The sequence below is a fragment of the Canis lupus genome, chromosome 5 (assembly GCF_048164855.1).
Source record: "Canis lupus baileyi chromosome 5, mCanLup2.hap1, whole genome shotgun sequence".
Classification (NCBI taxonomy): Eukaryota; Metazoa; Chordata; class Mammalia; order Carnivora; family Canidae; genus Canis; species Canis lupus.
In genome coordinates this window covers 76,922,910-76,941,280 of record NC_132842.1, presented here as the reverse complement: position 1 = coordinate 76,941,280, position 18,371 = coordinate 76,922,910, and the positions used below count along the sequence as shown (strand labels likewise).

Sequence of the window (18,371 nt, the reverse complement as noted above, 5' to 3'; positions counted from 1 at the left end):
CGTGTTATTATAGCAAATACTCCTGAAAATAAGTGGGGCTTAGAAAATCTATTATACTGAGATTCTCAGTATAATTATTTTTGCTGTGATAGAATCTGATGTGGTTCCCCCCCCCCCCCGCCCAGAAATAGCCTTCCGTGAAAATACTAAAATAAAACAGAAGACATGAAAACTTTCTTGTTAAGGACACTTAACTAACATTCATTAAACTTTCCCAAATTTTCTGGAACATTTCAAATCTTACATGCATTTACCCAAAGATTTAGTTCATATCACTCTTTCCAAAAGTCTGCTCTAAAAAAAAGTCTGCTTTTATGTAGTATAGTATTTAACCAGAGTCAAGAGCAGAAGTGGGCAATCCAATTTTACAAACAAGCCATAGCAGGATTAGGGAGAGAGGAAGAGAGAGAGAACAGGAAGACTAGCAAGTCAAATCAATTATTTACTTAAAAGTCCACAGGGTACAGAGCACTATGAGATGCACAGTGCCAACCTACTCCACCCCTTCTCTGCTAGTCAGTACAGGCCCCAAGACGAACACCAGAGTCCAACAACCAGCCAAGTTCCAGGTAAAATGGCCTTACTAGGCTCAATGGGGCCAAACACACATATTTTTAACTCCAAGCCAAAGAACAGAAGTTCAAGGAAGAAGATGATCAATAGTTTAAATATTGACAAGAGATTAAGGAAGACAAAGGCTATGAAAATGACTGAATATATGGACACTAGGTCTTTTGAAAGGGCATTTACAGTCAAGTGTTAAGAGTCAGAAACAAGACAGGAAGGGTGTTAAAGAATAAGGAGTATGAAAGGAAAGCCTGCATAGAGAATGCTGTTTTTAGATGTCTGAATAAAAGAAAAATATAGGGCAATAACTCTGATAGAAAGGCAGAGGGATTTCATTTATTTAGGATAGAAAAGACCTCAGTGTATTCCTAATCTCAAAGGAAGGACTCAATAAAGAGTACATGGGATGCAATCTACAGATGCAGGACAGACAGGAATCAGTAAGTGTGAGGTACTAGACAAAGTGCATACTAGGGAATGGAATGGTGAAGAAAAGTGATCCATGAGGATCCTGAAAGTCACCAAACACAATGAAAACAGAGAAGCAAATGGTAGGGGCTCCGAAAAATCAGAAGCCATGCAAAAATGGCAAAAAATGGTCTAAAAGGGACAGTGTAGGCCTAGAAATATATTAACTGCTCCCCTGTCCAAAGAGTAACAAAGTATTCAACCAGCAAAAATACAAATATAACAGCATTCATTAGAGGAAAAAAACTTGTTTCCAGTTGTGTATTAGGAGATGGAAGAAATGTTGGGAGAAAAAAAATGAAGAACCTAGGACTTTGCTCACATTTGTGCACAGGTACTACCAGACCCAATATAAGCAGCTGGTAAAGGAACAAGAGCAATGAGGCTGAGAGCGGTAGGGCTGAGGTTTATAATACTGAAAGAACACTGAAGAAATTATCAACAGCACACGTGACAAAAAGCTAAGAACTTTTAAAGTTGTGAATGATGAGAATGAAGAAAGGCACATGCCCAAAAATAAGTGACAGTTACCAACGTCAGCTAGTGTCCAGCACCAACTACACCTTCAAGCACAATGACCTTCAATCCCACTTTCCCAGAAGCTAGTCCCTAAAATTTCCTTAGATGTCATTTGCCAGACTAGCAATTTGTTGAACTGTGTGTCACCAGTGTGTTTGTTTTATGAATTGGACATTTATTTTTATGAAGGATATGTTGAGAGCTCTACAAAAAGATGTGAGGGACATCATCCAAAAGATAAGTGACTGTCCCTGACTAGAACTAGGACTAGATCATATTTGGTCTTTGAAGCCCTCCGCCCCACTCCTGCACACAACAGACAGGATGGAAAAGGCTAGATACCAGTTAATACATGGGTAGCACTTTACTGATCTGAATTACCACCTAAGCAATTATCTCTTCCCCTCTCTTTATTCCTATTCTTATGACCTCTAATCCAAGGATAGAGTAGGAGAAAGAACATCTTTGTATCATGGTGATAGAGAACCCTAATTCTACTGCTCCCCACCCCCACCCCAGGGACATTTCTTGAACCCTCCCCATGAGCTTCAGTCTCCCCATTACTCCTACTCCCTAAAGTAGGAGTAACAATACCTACATCATGAGCCAGTTTTAAATATTAAAGAGTTAGGAGACATCAGGTACCTGCTACATGGTAAACGCTAATGGAATGATAGATAATATGTTCTACCATGCATGCTGCAATGACAAAAACTGGAAGACTATTTTAACTCTATCATGATAAATCAAACCATCCAAGGTGAACCAGCGTATTACCACACGGTGTTGTTAATATATACAGGACAAATTCCACTAAATGAAAAAATTCTAAAGTAACCAATGCATTCCAAAAATTCCTCCACACTTGATAGTTCATCGAACCAACAATATTAATTAGGGTAAAATTTCTAGAACTAATAATTTATTCAATGTATATATAATGGTTTGAAATGTACTACATGTATATTTTTTCCAAACTAGTGTTTCCAAAATAAAAGAAATCTTCTAACTTCCACTTCAATCCCAAGGCAATTTTAGAGACTCTCAACATATCTCAAGTAAATGGTGTTTTGGGGTGCCTGGGTGGCTCAGTTAAGCACCCAATTCTTGGTTTTGGCTCAGGCCACGATCTCAGGGTCATGAGATAGAGCCCCACATCTGGTTCCAAGCTCAGCTTAGAGTCTGCTTGAGATTCTCTCCCTCTCTCTGCTCGCACTCTCTAAAATAAAATCTTTACTAAATTAGTAAATGGTATCAAAAGTATGTGGATATGGAGTAATATTTAGCAGAGAGAATTGAGGCAAAAAGGCTATCTCCTCTATCCCCTTCTCCAACTACCATTAATTAGTATCACAAATAACCCCATTTTACCAATCTCATAATCTTATTTACCTTTCTCCACATCAACTCCTATCTCTTCCTTCTTCAAAACTTCTAATATATTCCTTTTTTTTTTAAACTCCCTAAATTCAGATCCTAATAGTATGCACACCTGAGCTCCTACAAAAACCCTTCACTGGCCTGCTTTCCAGTAATCTATATAACACCTCCTGATTAATCAGTCTACAATACTACAGTTAGCCATGACTTACCTTTATAAACCTTCAGTGATTCCTAAATGATAGAAAGATCAAGTCCAAATTCCTTAGCATAATGTTCAAGACTGTTCATAATCCAAGCATTACCTCACTAATCTTATCTCCTCCTAGTCCATAATCTAAACTCTATTATTGGAGCAGACGAGCATTCCTCCCCCCCACCAGCCAGTTCCACAGTTCTATTTTCCTTAGAACAAAATAAGATGCTTTCAGAACTCGTTTGTAAAAAACTGTTAGAACTTGAAAAGTTTTCTAAACATTATTTTGTCAGTTGACGAAGTAGGCACTTCAACACAGAAAACTTCCCACCTGCAACCGTGTGGAGCATAAGCTGTCCGATTAGATATAGCTAGCGAATTGCTCAGAAGCAGGGCTTGGACTTGGGGCTGGAGTACTAAGTATCAGGTCTAATCTCCTTGCCCTGATGCCTGCAGCGCTCCTTCTTCACCACCGACTCATGGCTCCTCACCACCCCATGCTTCACAATCCTGCATGGGACCCTATGCAGGAGACACAGCTCTCAGTGGATGGATAGAGCTGCTAAGCTAATTGAGGCAGGAAAATATGGTGATCCTCCTTGAGTTAAGTGGCCTCGAACACCCCTTCTACAACAGAAGTCCCCACTTTTGGATACCCTCTCCCCTCCTCAGTGATATCCCCTGGGACCAGAGTAGTTGTTTAGTAGGAGAGTAGGAGGTGAGAGGCCCCACTCACTCACAGGCATCTTTGTGGTAGATGACTACCTGTTTAGGTGTGTTTATTTGTTAGGTGTTGCCTATGGGGCAGGCAGGGGGCCAAACCACTTTTGAGGCAACACAGGCCAGGATCAGCTCATGAGAGCCTGACACTATCCAAGGAGAGCCAGAGGCCCCACGCACGGTGCTACCACTTCAGATCCTAGTCTGGCTGTGGGGTCGGCATGCCTGGTATATAGACCAAGTGGAGGCTCCCAGCAACTACAGATGTCTGAGGCAGGAAGACAAGGCTGCCAACTCGTGGAAGCTCCAACAATGATCCTCAAGGGTGGAGCAGACAAGTATTCTTAAGCCCAATCAATAATACAAGTTTATTCGAATCTCAGTATCTTTGTTCTTTTTGCTGCTCTGGCCTGGAAAACCATCCCTTCCTTCCTGTCTATTCACATCCTATCCATTCATTATTGTAAAACTCTAGTCTACCTGCCTCCATGAAGATCTCACAGATCACTTCAGCCCACACTAACATCAGTATCTGACATAATTTAGTAGCATAACAGACCTCCTAGAGTAATTACCACTGTACCACAGATTCAGTGGCATTTTCCATAAGGCTACATTATTCAATATAAAGATCTTCATCTAAGATGATACACTTTCATATCAAATGTTCCATCTTTTCTGAAACAGTGGTATTAGATGAAAAGGTTTTTGTGTGTGTGTCCTTACTTGAGAAAAAAAAAGTTATTTTTAAATATGAATAGTTTATCAAATCCAAGCTCCAGAAATCACCAGTCAGTATCACTCCTTTTGGCATTTACATATTGTCCAATATTGCCATGGAACCACTTCAAAAACCAGGTACATCAGAATGTTAAATTCCTTGGAACAAGGGCTAAATATGGCACTTCTTTTGTCTTTTTGCTTTGTCTACATTAATTAACCCTGGATTAAATATATAACAGAGGGGATCCCTGGGTGGCTCAGCGGTTTAGCGCCTGCCTTCGGCCCAGGGCGCAATCCTGGAGTCCCGGGATCCAGTCCCACATAGGGCTCCCGGCATGGAGCCTGCTTCTCCCTCCTCCTGTGTCTCTGCCTCTCTCTCTATGTCTATCATAAATAAATAAATCATAAATAAATAAATAAATAAATAAATAAATAAATAAATAAATAAAAAAAAATATAGAACAGATAATATAAATTGAATAGAATTGACCAAATCATTGGCTTTCAAATTTGATGCGAAACTGACCAAATACGCAAATGAAGCCAGTGTTCCTTGTTCCTCTCCACCTCTCCTCCCTAAAGATTCTCTGCTCTCTCCTTGACTGTACCCAATTAATGAACAGCCACTTACTTCTATTTCTGCCTTAATCCCATTCCTCTTGCCTTTTATGATCTGAAATTTTATCCCTCCAATGCCTTATTATTTCTCCCTGCTCCATTAACTGCCTCACTACCAAGCCATCTGTTTTTTTATCATACTTCTTTATGATCCTGATAAGTCTCTTTCAAATCACCATGGGATCTAGTTTTAAAACAAGTCTAACATAATCACCAGTCCTTGAGTTCCTACCAAAAAAAAAAAAAATTAAGCATATGTTGGAATGTATCTAATTTTATCAAATTATATTAAGAATATCTCATACTGTACGCCAGCACAGCTGTAGCAGAAAACATAAAAACTGGTATTCCTGGGGTGTCTGGGTGGCTCAGTCAGTTGAGAGTCAACTCTTGGTTTCAGCTCAGATCAAGGTCTCAGGGATCCTGGGATCAAGCCCTGCCTCAGGTTCCGTGCACTCCAAGAGGAGTCCGCTTAAAGATACCCTCCCTCTGCCTCCCCCCCGCCCCAAATAAATCAAATAAATAACTAAATCTTAAAAAAAAAAAAAAAAAAGCCAACTGGTATTCCTGATAAAAGCCTACTAGCCACCACTACATGTTACACAAACAGCCTAAACCACCTCTGTAGTATGTATCATATTCAATCAGCTTTTGTATATTCTGGAACATGTTGTCTTCCATTTTAAAGATCTTTAATACATATTAAATCAATATTTAAAAATGACATTCTTCCTACCCTAGGGAACATAAGCCAGTGTTGACCTCACTTACTTAGGGAAGAATGATCTTAAATGCACACAGTTCATAAAATCATCATGTGCTCATCGTAATGTTCAGTAGCAAGCTCTGGAGTCAAATCCTAGCTTGGCATTCACTGGCAGTGTTGACTTTAGGCATACTGATCTCCTATCTTAAGGATTTTTCTTCTATTAATGGAGATAATAATAGTATCTACTCCAAGGGATTGCTGAGAGGAAGATTAAATAAAGATATAAAAAGAACTGAAATACAGCAGCTGGCACATAGTCAATAACATTAGGTTTTATTATTTGTCCTCAATGACTAAGAATCTGTAGAAAATTTTCAATTCTAATTCTGCTTATTCACGGATACTATATATAAATCACCAAGATAGCCTAAATAAGATAAACACCCTCAGGTAATTATGAGGACACACATTTGTGATAAAGCTGTTGCAGGGTTTTAAAGAGCCAAAAATTAACTACATTTATCTTGCTTAGCATTTAACTTAACCAGTTAACTTGAAACTGGATAAAACCAGGGATTTCTTTACTTTTAGAAACAGGATATACTGTCAGACCCAGGTGGATGGTACCATTTTCCTATCTGAACTCTTCGGCCTCCACAGAAAGCCCACACGCATAATGCCTGGGTAAGTGGGTCAGGAAAATACATTTCACCTTTTAATTATAATGAGTTCAAATCTGTTCCTATATATATTTGCCTCTCCAGATTAAAAATGTTCTTTTCCTTTTTAAAAAATGGTCTCTTAAAGGCTATAAATAAGATTGATATTAATACAAAATACTTCCATGACAGAGAATTTCAACTCCATCAAGAATACAAGTTAAACAAGTTATATTCAAGCAATGATTTTTATTTATAGAAGCTCAAAATAACTGTTGTTATTCGAGTCAAGAAGCAAAACTCTCTTCTAGCGATGCCACCAAGGCTCAAAACCTTTTTGGGTTTTTTTGGGGTTTTTTTTTGTTTTTAAGATTTTTATTTATTTATTTATTCATGAAAGACACACAGAGAGAGAGGCAGAGACACAGGCAGAGGGAGAAGCAGGCTCCATGCAGGGAGCCTGATGTGGGACTCGATCCCGGGACTCCAGGATCACGCCCTGGGCCAAAGGCAGGCGCTAAACCACTGAGCCACCCAGGGATTCCCTCAAAAACTTTTTGAAACTCTATTTGTAGGTTCCCAAAGACGAGCCTTACACACAAAATTCCTAGTCTCCACCTTAGAATTATCTCATTTGTGACCAAAAACCATACTGATTACTCAATTCATTCACCAGATTTATCTCCAAAAGTTAAATATAACTCCCCCAAAATGAAGACTTACCAGGATTAAGAATGTGCAATATGCTCTAAAGGCAAATTCAAAAGAAGTACAGCAAAAATTCTACAGTTTGGAAATCTCATTAAAATAAATATATAATTATTTCCCATTTTGGAAACTTCTGATACTTGTTATTAAAAAGCAGTCACGGGGCACATGGGTGGCTCAGCCGATTAAACATCTGCCTTTGGCTGGGGTCGTGATCTCAGAGTCCTGGGGTGGAGCACCATGTCAGGCTCTCTGCTCAGTGGGGAGTCTGCTTCTCCCTCTTTCTCCTTCTGTTCTCTCTCTCTCAAATAAATAAATAATACCTTTATTAAAAAAAAAAAAAAAGGCAGTCACATTACCCTACAGATACTCCTCAGAGATGACCATAAAACCACAGTTAAGCAAAAGTGGAAGTCTAAAATATCATACCAGATCTATGTAAAAGCAGCAAAATGATACTGTGGATAATAACCGAAGTTGTTTAATTTGAACAATTAAACTAATGTACTTCCATAACATTGGCTCCCCGCGTGCCTCTGAAGGAAGAGTGTTTAATACAGTTATTTATATCCATTCTTCTTGAAAATTTACATTTGATTCACACTGGTTTGGGTAAACTGGAATTCTTCAAAAGAAGGAACTTTCAAGTTGTCTTTTGTTCTTTTGTTGGTTGCTTAAAGAGATGGATTTAGGCTAAGACAGGAAATTATCCCAGCTTAGCTCACCTAAACCTAACACATCCTGCTCCAAGTACCTGCACTGTAACCTATTTAGCACATACTTCAAAATTTGTTAACATCCTTCTCCTAAAAAAAAAAATCTGGCACAGAAGTAATTTATGCCAAGATTTCAGCAGCTGTTATTCAAATTTTTTTAAAATTCCAAATCTAACCCTTGACAGCTTTGTGGCACTGGACAAGATACACAGCTTCTCTATACCCCAGTTCTTAATCTGTGAAATGGGACTAAAATAATAAACAATGTATCTATTTCATGGGTGTGGTGACAATTAAATGACATTATGTGCTTGACACATGGCAGGCACTCAATAAATATTTGTTAAATGAGCGAGTAAATGAAATAATGCACACAAAATGCTTAAAATAGTACCTGACAAATATTATAACAAATGTAAAATCACTTGAGGTCTTTACCTAGAATAAGCAAAAGTAAATGGCTAACAATATTAATATCACTATCCCAAAATTCTATAACCAGATTTAATATTGATTAATATTAATATTTAATATTGATTTAATAAAGATTTTCATATAAATAAATTTCAAAAATTTTAATGGTTTGAAATATTCTCACATATTACTTTACCAATAGTCTCAATTTCCAGTTGTAGGGTCTCTCTTTAAGTGATGAAGAGCTGGTTAGAACATCCAAAAATTCTCTCTCCCTTGTACCAATTACAACCACATAGCCAACATATGAGCTAAGGATGAGTCATTCAAGAAAAGGAAATTAATAGGGGCCTGTGGGTGGCTCAGTGGTTGAGCGTCTGCCTTTGGCTCAGGTCATGATTCTGGGGTCCTGGGATCGAGTCCCACATCGGGCTCCCTGCAGAGAGCCTGCTTCTCCCTCTGCCTGTGTCTCTGCCTCTCTCTCTGTATCTCTCATGAATAAATAAATAAAATATTTTTAAAAAGAAAAGGAAATTAGTCAATGACTAATTTACTTAGTTAGCTTCATCAGAAATCAATAAAGTTAAAATTAAGCTTTCAAAAATTCTTGAGTTTCTTCCAGTCTGCCCAGTATACAAAGACGTTATCTGATTTTAGACTAAATCGCATTAATTTTAAAATAAAAACAGGTGCTCACTTCGGCAGCACATAAAATAAAAACAGGAAATTTTTCTTCTATTCTTTGGGTAAACAAAAATGTAAAACTGAAATAATGACTGAATTTACTATGTACCCAGTATTATGACCTAAATGTTTCTGTACAGTAAATCATTTAATCCTCACAATCACTCTTCCCATCAATAAGATGGAAAAATTGAGGCTACAGAACTGGAACTGTATAGTTTTAACCAACCTTATAAGGTAAAGTGATATTTAACCAAGTTGGCCAAAGAATGAGAATATGACACAAATAAACAATTGTCAAAGAATCAGAATAATAAATCACATTTAATAAAAGTTTACTTGAATAAAACTGAGTGATTCAGAAACATACTCTCAAGATCTCCCAATGCCTAGAAGCCCATGTTATGAACAATACTTTTGTGAATGTGTAACATGTAGGAGACTGGGATGAGGACATATTAATAACTTTGTAATCCATTCTGAAAGTCACTTTTTATAATGAATTCCCCATAGTTTATCATTTGTCTCACATTTTAAAAGAAAATTTCATTATTGAAGTCCAGTGCTCGTCTGAAGTATGGATAAATATAAATGCATTCTATTTATACTTTTTATTTTGACCTAGTTGAGGTAAAAAGGGCAAAAAGCTAATAGGCTACTTTCATAAAGTTGTTAAAAGGAAAAATAAAGATTAGGAGCAATTATGAACAAAATTACTCCAATGTCTCTCGGAAACTTCCTTAAGTATAATTCCTTTATTTCCATAAAAACAATTACTAAATCACCCAACAATCTTCTGATAGAATTCCGTCAGAAAAGTAAAAATGGGGCACCTGGCTGACTCAGTCATGCAAGAACATGCAACTCTTTTTTTTTTTTTTTTGAAGATTTTATTTATTTATTCACAACAGACATAAAGCATAAAGAAAGGCAGAGACACAGGCAGAGGGAGAAGCAGGCTCCATGCAGGGAACCCGACATAGGACTCGATCCCGGGACTCCAGGATCGCGCCCTGGGCCAAAGGCAGGTGTTAAACTGCTGAGCCACCGAGGGATTCCCCCAACAGCATGCAATTCTTGATGCCCTGGTCATGAGTTTGAGGCCCATGTTAGGTGCAGTTTACTTAAAAAAATTATTTTTAATTTAAAAAAAGTCAAAATTATCATTGTTTTAAAATACATATCAGGCACCTCTTAAAAAAGGTTTTACATTTATCACTCAATTGTGCCATATGTATATTAAGTTAAATCATCCCAGTTACAACGAATTTAAATTTGCATTTAAATTGGCTTAAATATATAAAGTAAATATATACGATATTAGTACATATGTTCTTCCGCCTTTAATAAAAGGAAGAATCAATACTGAGAGAGCTCACTGGCAAGTCAGAGAAAGTAGTGTTAATTGGCTTGGAATTTTCATTGTTGACATCAAAATAAAATGTTATTCAACAAAATAGTTCAAATGAGGTATCACCTAGTCTCTCATTTCAGTTAATAACTCCAATCTGAGACCATTAGACAAGCACTGAATAAGCATCTAAGAAAGAACTGTGCATAGTTAGTTCTTTGCCAGTGACAAATTCCAAAGGAGTATCTGTTTTGTGGTACCAGGACTGGACTCCTGTACCTTCACACCCTGATAATTGTTGTATCACCTGAAGCAGCTGGGGCACTCCCAACCTTTGGATTAGAGAAAACACCAAGCAGAATTCTAACAAAAAGAGTCCATGTTAATAAGCCTAAGAAATTAAAATTGCGGGGATCCCGGGGTGGCTCAGCGGTTTGGTGCCTGCCTTTGGCCCAGGGCGCGATCCTGGAGTCCCGAGATCGAGTCCCACATCGGGCTCCCGGCATGGAGCCTGCTTCTCCCTCTGCCTGTGTCTCTGCCTCTCTCTCTCTCTCTCTCTCTCTCTGTGTCTATCATAAATAAATAAACAAATCTTTAAAAAAAAATTAAAATTGCTACCTATACATAAGTAGCATTATGATTAATCATCAAAAACTCTACTAACGGCCTACTATGTGCAAAGCTCAGTGAAAGAGATTGAGGGGAGTTATCAGCTAAAACAACTTAGCTTCTGATGAAGAGGCTTCTGATCAAATTAGGTAAAGATATAAACTAGTGTAATTAACCAAGAATATAAGGGGTGCTGGCAAAAAAAAAAGCTTTTGATCCAACGAGGTAGATAAGATACATGCTAGTGTGACTTGCCAAGAACATGAGGAGTATCAGCAATAAATGTCAAAATTTTAGAGAAGAAAGATTTACTACTGCAAAGTCAGCACAGACTTCATAGAGGGGAATTGAGCTGAGCCTTGGAAGACGGAAAAGTTTAAACAGTGTAAGAGAAGAAAAAGACAAAAGATACCAGGAACAAAGGTGCTGAATTGGGAATGTGGTCATTAAATATTTATTAAATACCTACTACATGTCAGTCATTGTGTCAGATACTAGGTAAACAAAACAGATGAGTTCCCCACTCTTGTAAAGTCTAGTGGGGAAGGCAGATAATAATCATGCAAGCAGATATATCATTACAAGTTGTAATAGGTGTTATGAAGGGAGGCAACAGATGCCAGAGACAGGGAATAACGGAAAAGGACCAGCAATATAAGATGAGGAGGGAAAGCATCTCTGATACACATGCTGAGGCTTGAAGGAGGCAGCCAGGCAAAGAACAGGGGAAAGCGCATTCAAGGAAGCGAGCCACACGTGAAAAGGCCCTGTGGTAGGAAACAGCTTCTTAAGGATAAATAAGAAGCTGGTATGACTGAAGCATAATGGACAACAAGCTTGGTATAAGGTGAAGCTGGAAAGTAGGTGGGGCCAAGCTTTAGAAGACATCATAGGCCAAGATAAAGAGTTTGAATTTGGATTTTATTCCAAGCCCTAAACAAAATCTTTAAAAGTTTTTGCATACTCACAAACATACTGTTGAATAAACAGAACCAGACCCAAAAGAATATCTGCTGTATGATTCCATTTTTACAAAAAAACAAAACAAGAAAAATTAACACCTGCTTTTAGAAATCATCCCAGGGAGGTGGGGAAGGGAGGCAGGAACTGGAAAGTAACTTGGTGGGGGGCTTCTGAGTATGAGTAATATTGTTTCTTGATCTACGTACTGGTTCCACAGATATATTCAGTTTGTGAAAAAAAAAATGATCAAACTGTACTCTTAATATATTATATATAATACTTCAATAAAAAGATGTAATTTTTAAAAATTCAATTTTTAATAACATTTTTAAAAGATTACTTTGTACAGATAAAATGGAAATAGAACAGCACACCCAAACGTGTCCTAATTCACAGATTAACTTAATGGAAACTTTTAGATACATGGAAAATAGGGGAAGGGGTAAGTCAAATAGCCAGTGAATATACCAAGTACCATGTTCCTAAAGAATGCAAAATCTAGGAAGGGAGTTTTGCAATAAAGAATGAACTATAGGGATCCCTCGGTGGCGCAGCGGTTTGGCGCCTGCCTTTGGCCCAGGGCGCGATCCTGGAGACCCGGGATCGAATCCCACATCAGGCTCCCGGTGCATAGAGCCTGCTTCTCCCTCTGCCTATGTCTCTGCCTCTCTCTCTCTCTCTCGTGACTATCATAAATAAATAAATTAATTAATTAATTAACTAACTAATTAATTAATTAAAAAAAAGAATGAACTATAAATGATTCTCTAGAAATTAAGAAGTCTAAAAGATTTGTAATGCTTGTTAGGTTTTGGCTTATATTTTAATATGATATTTCCAAGCTCTTCCCTTGCTCCCCCCAACCCTAATACACAGAGAGTGTGATGAAACTGATCCCAAACTTGAGCACCAATCACATCTGAGCTCAAATCAACCGTCTCTGCCCCTCACTTGGCTCTGGCAGTAACTGCTCTGAGCTCAGCTTCCTCATGTATAAAGAGGATAATAACTACTGCACAGAGTTATTATTTTTCTCCCTATCATCACCCAAAATATTGAGTTGGTAGACCAGTATTTTAATTTAATTATTATTTCCTAATGATATATGAAAGGCCCATGGCTGATGAGTTTCCATTCTCAAGACTGACAGGTGAGAGAGAAGACATATAAAACAGTCAACATGTAGAAACAGAATGTATAATGAGAAATGAAGAGTAAGAGATACAAATGGGGCTGCTTCCAGGGGCATTTGGGTGGCTCAGTGGTTTTAGGCATCCAACTCTTGATTTAGGCTCAGGTCAAGACCTCAGGGGTCCTGAGATTAAGCCATACGACTAGGAGAGGAGCCAGCAGAGGAGCCGCCTGAGACTCTCTCCCCCTTTCCCTCTGCCCTCTCACCCCCACTCACACTCACTGGCTCTCTAAATAAAATCTTTAAAAAAATAACACAAGACTGGTCTAGAAGTGGCAACAGAGCTTTCAAACTTTTTCAAAGACAGACTTGAGCTATAGCAGATTGGGACAGGTTCAGTGACCTAAGAAATTATGAGAAGGAGGGGCACCTGGGTGGCTCAGTTGGTTAAGCATCTGGCTCTATTTTGGCTCCGGTCATGATCTCGGGGTGGTGAGATTTACTCCCATGTAGGGCTCAGCACGGAGTCTTGCTTTTCTCCCTTTACCGACCCCCAATCTCTCTCTCTCTCTCCCCCTCTCAAATAAATAATTCTAAATAAATAAATAAATAAATAGGTAGATAGATAGATAAGTAAATAAATAATTTTTTTAAAAATTATGAGAAGGAAACAATAATCTTATGTCTTCTGAGAAAGAGACAATTTCTACCTGATGTATTGCCTTTGTGGGATATTAGCTAAAACAAGTTAGAGATAAGCATTAAGGATATTCTGACCCAGGTGGAAGGGCAAGGCCTTTAGTTATTTTACAGCATCCCCACCCTTTAGCATTATTTGAACTACACTGGGTAAAGCACTTCCAGGGACAGCCAAAGATGCTAAGTTTTATATTTCAGGAGATACCATTTCAAAAAGGAAACAAAAATAAAAGTTCAACTCCTTAATAAATCTTTGGGTAATTCCACCACCACCACCCCCGCAACCCCCCCCCAACCCTCCGCCAACGACAGCCCTGTCCTAAAATGAAAACCTGGTTCCTCATGAATTTCTTTCCCCTGATCTGCCAAGTATATCCCTATCTCTACCAATCTTATTCTTCTCATGCACCTCATCAATAAATACCTAAGGTTTCCCTATTTCCTACAGAGTTAGCATACTAACTCACTCTGATCTCAATAGTTTGAATTAGGGAACACAGAAACTTCGTAACATTGCCAGGAATTACTTTGCTAACCAATACCTTAAAAAAAAAAAAAAAAAAAAAAAACAGTTTAAACAAAAGATGGCAGTTGTGATTACACAACTGTGTACATCTGTCAAAGCTCATCAAACTGCACACTTAAAATGGATGAATTTTATTGTATGTAAATTAGACCTCAATAAAGCTGAATTTAAAAAAAAAGTGAGGGCAGCCTGGGTGGCTCAGTGGTTTAGCACTGCCTTCGGCTCAGGGCGTGATCCTGGAAACCCAGGATCAAGTCCAGCATCGGGCTCCCTGCATGGGGCCTGCTTCTCCCTCTGCCTGTGTCTCTCATGGATAAATAAATAAAATCTTTTAAAAAACAATAATAAGAAATAATAAAAAAGAGTGTTTCTTCAGCAAGTATTTACTGAGCATCTATTATGTGCTTCAAAGTTTATACCAAATCTTTCAGCTTGACTGTGTCCTACCTGTAACTAATGTGCTTTACTTATAAGCTGACACTATCCCAAAAAGCCAGTATTACATGAAAAATGGTTCAGCTTCTGATTATGAATGTCACCCTAATTATGGCCTCTACAGTGGAAGGACCATTAGCTATCCAAATTTTCCATTATATAAGTGAAATCTATGATCACCCAAGTACTCTGCATTTCAACACAAATGCTTCCGGGGGGGGGGGATATATAGATATATAAATATATACATACACACACACAATATACACACCTACAGTATATAGGACACACCACTAGCACAAAAACATCTCAATAGCATACTGACAACATTGCTGGAAGAAAAAGAAGGCAATACTACTGGGGAAAGGACCTAATTGGCTTATTCTACAGTCCAAGGTGAGCCAGTGGCTGAGTTAAAGGCCTAGAAATTAATGCAGTGTGCATAATGGGAGATAACCAAGGACCTCACAGACTGGGTTTGAATTCCAGCTCCACCTCTTACCATCTGTATGTGTAAACCTGGGGCAGTCACTTTACCTTCTGACCTTCAGTTTGCCCATATGTGAAACAGGGGATGCCAATTATGACCTACAGCATTGTTGTGAAAACTCTATGAGATATATACCACCAAGCACAATTACTGGGCACAGAGTAGGCAACTCACCAAAATTAAGCTCCCCTTCTTGGTCTTAAATTATTCAGGAGTAAGAAAATGCCTATTAATCGAGGCTAATTCATAATCCCTGTTAGTAATGACAGTACAACAATGAACCTGTACTTGCTGCCTTGTTCATACTCTAATCAACTCCCTTCCCCAGCCCACTATTTCCAGTTTTTCAAACTTTAGTTACTATGTTTAGAAAAGTGATTTAATTTTAGAAACCTGGAAAATTCTTCTGAGTAAATTGAGCAAAACCTTAATCTGCCCCAAGGGGAATCCTGAGCAAAAATAATTATTTCTGACAGAAGAATTTTTCTATGGGAGTTACTTAATTCAACCACACGAATGCTACCAAAGCTGCACACAAAGTGACAAAACAATCTGGAACATACCGTACAGATTCTCCAAAGGGAAATATCCTCCTAAAATCCAAACCTCTCCCTCCCTTCCTAATCTAATAAAATCTTACTAGGTGATCTGAGTTCCCCCAACACGAGTCCAGCTCCTTACAGGCCAGAACTGCAGCAGTCCTTAAAATGCTCTGAACAAAAAAAAAAACAAAAAAAAAACAAAAAAAAAAAACCTCTGCAAACGTCCCCAAAAGGCAGGGAGGTCCAGAGAATATTTTCTCCCCAATCAACAGATAAGGCAACCAGGAGCTCCGAAGCACACAATTCTTTTCCCAAGGTCATTCGAGTCAGTGAAGGAAGGTGCGACGGAGAATCTGCAAGCAATCCCTGGCTTTCTGGAGATCACACTGCAGGGTTGGTTTTCTGTTGGGTTGTGGATGGGGGGACTGGGGGGGGGTTGGAAGAGGAGCGGGGGGGGGCGCCCGGTCTCTTCCCTTCTTCCCTTCTCCCACCCTCAAGTGTGAGCACTGGTCTCGGCATTTCCGAAACAAGCCACAACAAGCTTGCAGGGTTAGGAAAGGGGCTGACGCGACGGAGAAACAGATGCTCCAAAGCAAGACGGTCTTTCTCGGCTCGCAGAGCCTCCTCTCCAAGGTCATCAAGAGAAACCGCAGGCACGTCTGCGGGCTCCCACGCGGGCTCCGAACCCGCAGCCCGGCCGCCCCGGGAGGCCGGCTCCCCCGCAGCAGGCAGCCTCCGCAGCCAGAGGCCACGGCCCCCGAGGCCGCACTTCGTTCCTGCGCTCGGGGCAGCCATGGCTCCTTCCCGGCGCGCAGGGGCGGGGGTGCGCGGGGAGGCGGGCGGCGGGCGGCGCGCGCTGCGGAAAGTTCACCGCGGCGGCGGGGGGCGGGCGGCGAGGGGCGGCCCGGCCCGGCTCGCCCGCGTCCCCCTGCAGATTCCACCATTAATTAGTCCTAAGGACTGTCTACTGGCAACTTAAACAAAGCGAATGCCTCGAATTCCTTCCCGGCCCAGCGGTCTGGCTGCGAGGCCAGCATCGGCCGGGACGCGGGCCGGCGCGGCGGGCCGACAGCTGCGGCGGCGGCGGGACCCCTCCCCCGGCCCGCGCCCCCGCAGCCCGCTCCCGCAGCCCGGCCGACCCCCCCCCCTCCTCCTCCTCCTCCTCCTCCTCCTCCTCCTCCTCCTCCTCGGGAGCTCCCGGGCTCTTCCTGTAAGATCACTTCCTTCCTCCCCGGGTGCCCGCGGGCCCCGCGCAGCCCCCTCCCCGCCCCCCCCACGCCGGACCCCAAACTCGACCCGAAACTCCCCTCCGCCCTCCCCCTCCCGAAAACGTCCCCTCGGCTCTCTGCCCCGAACGTTTCTCCTCCCGGAGCCTCACTCCCACCAGAACTCTCGCAGATCCTTCCCTCCCCCTCCAAAAGAAGAATTTCCAACTCCAAAAAATTTCTCAAGGTCTCGCCCCAGAAGGTCTCCCCTTCCGAGCCCTTTCTCCAAAATTCCTCTCCAAGGCCGCCCCCTCCCCCGCCTCAACTCCATACCCGCCCCCCCCAGCCCTCCCCGGGGTGCGCCCGCCGGTCCTGCCCTGGCGCCCCTGGGTGCGCCGACCCCTTGCCCGGGCGGGCCGCCCCTCCGGCCGCCCCCTCCGGCCGCCCCAGCCCCCCCAGCCCCCGCGCCGCGCGCCCGCCGCCTCCGCGCCGACCCCTCACCTCGGCGGCTCCGGCCCGCGCTCCCGCCCGCGGAGGGGTCCAGCGCTCCGCTCCCGGCGGCCGGCGCCTCCTCGGGCTCCCCGGGACTGACAATGAGGGGCGGGGCCAGATGGTGACGTCAGCGCCCTGGGGGCGGGGCCTGTCGTGGGGGCGGGGCTGCCGATCCGCCCCGCCCCCTCCGTTCTTTTCCTCCTTCCCAGGACTTGGATTTTGCCAAGTTTCTACTGCTTGCCTAAGTGCCCGGGTCCTGTGCTAGGCGCGGTGTGAAATCGAAATGACAGATAAGAAAGATGTCCTGCTTTCAAAAGGGGCACTCCTGGCGGGGGGTGGGGAAAGGGGTGGGGGGGGGAGGATTAAATGAGATAATCCACGTAAAGGTGTTTAGCCCAGAGCCTGGTATTGAGTAATCACTCAACGAATACTATTTATAATACTCAGCAATTGTGGAAAAGGCCTTCAATGTGGAGGCTTGGGTTCCAGTCCCCAGCTCTGCTATTAATTCATGGTGTGACCTTAGACAAGTCTTTTCCCCTTTATGTTTCTCGCTTTTACCTTCTTTAAGATGGGAAGGAGGGATGACCAGATGATCTCAAAAGTCCCTCCAATAATTCTGTGACACAGTTCCCGAGGTACCAACGGCCCAGAGAAGTGGGGAGGGGGGCCTTTGAAGGGACCCCAAAACCCACAGCCAGTATGGTACAGGACACAGCCACAGACACACTCCCCACGGATGCCCTCCCACATCCTGGCACAGAGCTGCATTCACAAGCCAGGACACAGATGCGCTGAGAGTGGCTACCCCTCAGACTATAGCAGCATAGCTGGTCTCTTGAGACA

General features: G+C 41.6%; 1 protein-coding gene across 8 annotated transcripts in view; it reads right to left on the bottom strand.

Moving 5' to 3' along the window:
• The window catches only part of LUZP1 (leucine zipper protein 1), a 90,475-nt gene extending 72,826 nt beyond the window's left edge, over positions 1-17,649 (bottom strand). For 5 of the 8 annotated variants that reach the window (XM_072827877.1, XM_072827878.1, XM_072827888.1 and 2 more), the window contains exon 1: positions 17,535-17,649. The gene's annotated coding sequence lies outside the window, so the exon portion shown is untranslated. The remainder of the gene's footprint in view (positions 1-17,534) is intronic. The other 3 variants (XM_072827884.1, XM_072827885.1, XM_072827879.1) reach the window with 2 other exon arrangements.
• Positions 17,650-18,371: the final 722 nt, after the last annotated feature.